Below are 5446 nucleotides of genomic sequence, written 5' to 3'. Positions count from 1 at the left end.
CTTGCTTTCGAAAACACAACCGAATCCATTCGCACCATTTACATATGTGCATGAATTTTAACTGTTTATAGGTACCCCAACATGAGGCGTTAGTAACGTCATTACTGAACAATAATGTCATTTTTAATGATAATTAAGGCGAATGTTGACGGAATTCGTTTCGTTTGGTAAAATTTTGCTGACAGAATTGGTACGTGGCAATCTGACCTTCATAGCTACATAGTGTTGTTTGAGGATAAAGAGTAGGGCGGATAGAACGGATACCCATCATTCAATCTCAATTGTATAGACCAGCAGAAATTTGTGTTTGATCTCCATGATTTCTTTAATATTTCTATTTCAAGTGCTTTTTATACAACTAAATTTCAAACTTTGCCGACAAATAGATGACTATTGCTATCCTAGAAGATAATTCACGAGATATCTATCCATTCGATAGACAAATCGTCGCTGTTGTGCTATCTTATGACAAACGCCATTTTGGGGTAAACTGAGTTAGATATGCTACATTACTTGTCAAAAAAATCTCTACAAAGTGGCGTTTTCAGAATTTTGACATTCTTCTTGGTTACTGAGATATAGCGAGAAACGTGCTGAGAAATTTGTAATTTTTTGCTTCAAATGACTGTGTCTGGGGATTGGCTCAAGTTATCTTGATGTATAAGGTGTTTTTATGTGTAAAACTATCTGCGAAACACAATGGCATAATCATTTTCAAAAGAAAAATACGCAAATTGTGAGAAAAATACAGTTTAAGTTTTCAACTAGAAATATAGCATATTTGGCAACACTGTAACCAAAAATAACTATTTTTTCTAGATTCCCTGACTCATTTCCTTCAAATTGCATCGCACCATATGAAGCCAAAGACCAAATGAAGCCAAAGATATGAATAAAAGTTAATAATTGATGATTTTTTTCTATGGAAAATTTTCCATGCATGATTAAGACACGCCATACAAATTTTGTCATCAATACACGCTTATGACACATGTGAGTGCGACTTTTGTTTACATTTATAGTAAAAACTTGCAACATAGTCAACCGATCTTCGTAATATTTGAGAGATTAATAAATAGAAGCATTAATTGTCTTCTTTGAATTGTTTGTACCATTTATAGGTTTCAAGATATTCAATCTCAAACTTTAAAAATCGTTTTTCTCGAAATGTGCAAAATGGCGCTTGTCATAAGATAGCACAATAGCGACGAAATACATAGAAACACTTTTGTTTTTTGTCGATTCTAACCGTTTTTCATTTGTTCTATCGCTCGATTTTGGGGTTTCTTGCCCTAATTTTCCAGTTGCGGCTAAGCTAACCGGAATCGGAAAGAAACCGAAATACATTGTCCTTTTGCCAAATTCCTACAATCTATTAATTACTCCTAGATCGACGCCTTCGGAGGAATTTGTTGACATTACAAGCCCTTTCCCGTGGTGTTGTGACTTTAATAATTAATCTCCCTAAAAGTGATATATATATTTTCCAACTTCCATGGAAACTCAAATATTAAGAATATGTCTTCGGCAAAGTTGTAGAGCATGTTTTGCCAACAATTTTGCTGAAGACACAAAATTTTGACACCTTCAGCATTATTGCTTGTTGTTGGTGGGTGACACCTTAAATGCCAATTATTGATTACAACTCTTTATGTATCATCCTGACAGGCTCGGTACGTTCTGTAAAAAGCTCCGTATTGTGTAAATGGACACCTTTCTATATTACAATATTGGCCTAGCTCGTGTATTTTTGAAGTAATTCGGCTATTCTTTAAAAATATGTTGATTCAAATAGCGATTGATTGTTTACGTCGAATAATGTAAAATCGTCGAAATACTTATCGAAAATAGCAAGGTCTTCTATTTTTGCTATGATTTTAGTGATTAGCCCTCCTAGAAGCAAGGTTACTAATTTTTTTGATAAATAACGTGAACTGACCTCTTTTGCAAAATTGTAAAAATTAAAGATGTGCGCCGCCGCACACCTCTAGTAGAGATTGCGTTCGCGAATATTTTTGCTGAACACACCAAGGCTCTTCTTTAAATACTTGTGAAGTTATAGCTCGTTATATTTAGATGACGCACAAAATATTTTTTCCCAATAACTTTTAAAATATAATTGCACAGTGGCAGAGATGCCAGATTTGCAGACAAGTCTGCAAATTCGCAGACTTTTAATTTAAGCTGCAGATTTTTTGGATGACGCAGATATTTGCAGATTTTCTAGTTTGGTTGCAGATATTTGCAGATTTTTATGTTTTGTTGCAGATATTTGCAGATTTTTGAATATAAAGGCTTTTGGTTACACTAGCTTTCCTGACATTTTTTGTACTTCCCAGACGTTTAAAATTATTATTGCAGACATTTGACAAAAGTACCTGGCATCTCTGCACAGTGGTTCAGAATGCAAATTTAACAGGAACAATTGAGATTTTACTAAAACTAAATAATTTGGCCTTATTAAATCTTTGGAAAAGTTTTCGTACTTTGTAAGTCCCTTTATTTTAATAAAACAACAGTTAGGGTGGTTATAATTTTAACAAGATCAAAAAATTAAAATCGAAGGTTAGGGCGTTTTTTAGTAAAACTGTTATATTCAAAGTTGACTTTTGCGGTATTAATTTAAAACTAAAGTAGTCCGCAGACAACTTAAAGATTGTTTTAAGGTGAATAATTTGTTTCATTGCATCACATATCTAACTATTTTCGCTGAAAAGTTATGAGCACTTTTTTCGCCAAAAATGGGGTTCTTTGGTATAACAGCATCACTCATTGGGGCAAACAAAAGATAATTCTTTTTCAACTATAACTAAGCTCATGATCAGAGTTATAATTGAGCAAAAAATGGCGAATGCTATATTTTTAAAATTTTATTTTTTCAAATTTTTTTTTTAATTTCATAAAATTGATCTCAAAAAATCTATTGATTTGATATTATAAGTACAATTTTGAACAATAGAAACCAGAGTTTTTATGTGTTAGAAGAAAATGTTCATCTTCAAAAACTTTGAAAAACATCTGAAGGATAGCTTGGAAAAAACAAAATCGGAAAAAGTTATATTAAAAATTTGGTTTTTCATGAATTGACTCTTTGAAATATGTTTAATTACTTTCACGGTGGACAATATAAAATATATAGTTTCGCTTTCATGATAAAATATTGCACATTATAATACTTTTCTAATATTTTAAACGGGAGTGGGCGTAATGTATTGGTAAATCGATTGCCTTGTACGCAGCGCATTTGGGTTCGAGTCCCGACCCCGCACATGGGGTTAGAAATTTTTCATAAGAGACTTTTCTAACCCGAAGAGGCGAATGACCTTAAGGATAAAACCTCTATAATTGAAATAATAAAAAAAATAAAAAAAAAATATTTTAAACAGTGGGTAGGGTGGTTCTAATTTTTTCACAATTAGAAAATCAACTTTTTAATAATTTGTGATAGAGTTTCCAGCCGTCTTCCAGAAAATTAAAGAAAATAATTTGTCGAAGACACTGGAACTTTTCGTCGTGTACTTTTGATTTTAAAAGATTTATGATGATTCTATAAAAAATGATGATTCTATAAAAAAATGGTTTTCTTTGTACTACTTTTGCAATTTTGATTTTTCATTAAGATAAATTTAGAAATGCTTTCAGATATTTTGAAGGAGAACAATTTGTCTCGATATACCGAACCTCTAGTTTCTTTCGTTAGAAAGTTATACATACTTTTTACTAAAAATAAACTATTTTTTGAGTAAATAGTGCAAGACATAAAAAATATATGCCATTTTTTGATGATCATCTATATTACAAAGCATGCTATATCATATGACAGCGATGATAATTAATGTTAAGTGCCCTAATTTAAGATAACGCTATTTGAAAAAAAAGTTATATTTTATAATTCTATTCTATTCTATTCTAACCCTTACACAGCCAGTATTGAAAAGCATCCTGGAAAACACTACAATTATACTATAGTGTTAAAAGTGAAAAAGTTATATTTTATAACACACAAATTTGAAACGAAAAAAGTTTAGTAGTAGGTGTTTTAAAGCGAATTATGTACCTTAAAACAATCTTCAAGTTGTCCAAAAGGTACTTTAGTGTACAATAAAAACTAAAAAAGTTATAGAGATTAAACCGTTTTTTAAGGAACACCCTAAAGCTTCGTGTCTACAGCAAATTTGTCTTAAGTATGTTCCTCTACAATCTCATCGAAGACAGTCAAGCTCTATCTCGAACCGGTAAAAAGCTCAATTTTAAATATTGTTAAATTTGGAACCGCCCTAGCTTCTGTTAAAGCCTTTGCGAGGAGACTTTTTTTCATTGTTGATACTGTTATTTTCAGCTTTATATAAATTTTCGAGGTCGCTGATTCTGATTCTGACGTCGAAAATGTGAAACTCAAAATGGCGGATCCAATATAGCGACTGTGCTTGGCTAAATTTCATGTTTTTTTTTTAATTGACCTAAAACGTATTACAAGGGGGTTTTCGGGGTCACTGATTCTGATTCTGACGTCGAAAACGTAAAATTCAAAATGGCGGATCCAATATGGCGACTGTGCTTGGCTAAATTTCATGTTTTTTATATCGACCTAAAACGTCTTGCAAGGGAGTTTTTGGGGTCGCTGACTCTGATTCTGACGTCGAGCATGTAAAATTCAAAATGGCGACTGTGCTTGGCTAAATTTCATGTTTTTTTTATATTGGCCTAAAACGTCTTACAAGAGGGTTTTCGGGATCACTGATTGATACTGACATCAAAAACGTAAAATTCAAAATAGCGGATCCAATGTGACGACTGTGCTTTTATAGACCAATATAAAATAAAACTTCATTTTTGCATATTTTGATAATTTTTCGAAATAACTAACCTACGAAAAATCCTGCAAAAAATCTATTATTTAGTTCACCATTTGAGATACTTGCAATTTTTTTTAGATTTCTGCAACTTTTAGTTCAGACACGATATTTTCGAGTTTTAATTGTTTATAAATAATAAGTAATTAACAAATTCACATAATTTTTTGCTCTAGTTGTACTCCTTACTTCCCTAAGAGTGGATTAAAAGAAAGAATTCGTATTTAAATGTCAACGCTAACTAGAAATCCAATAAAAACTTAGGAGAAGTAGGTGGGACGTATACGTCCCACTGCGTCGCAAAGGATTAAACAAAAACGAAAGGCCTTGAAAAGTACAATAACTTTGCCAAACATATTGTAAGGCTAAGCCATTTTGTTTTAGAAAAAATTTCTGCTAAATTGACATTCTGGACCACTGTGCATTGATATGAGTTTCATATATGCGATGAAGTGATTCCAATGGACAAAATACACAACTTTCATTAACACTTTTTTTTCCTAATCACGAGCATTTTCAAATATAAAAATTTTCAAATTATTTATAACTTCATCAAAAATTACCCCAAAACTTCCAAGTCACTAGAGTATCTA

The sequence above is a fragment of the Topomyia yanbarensis genome, unplaced genomic scaffold, assembly GCF_030247195.1.
Source record: "Topomyia yanbarensis strain Yona2022 unplaced genomic scaffold, ASM3024719v1 HiC_scaffold_77, whole genome shotgun sequence".
Classification (NCBI taxonomy): domain Eukaryota; kingdom Metazoa; phylum Arthropoda; class Insecta; order Diptera; family Culicidae; genus Topomyia; species Topomyia yanbarensis.
Note: the sequence above shows the minus strand (reverse complement) of the source record.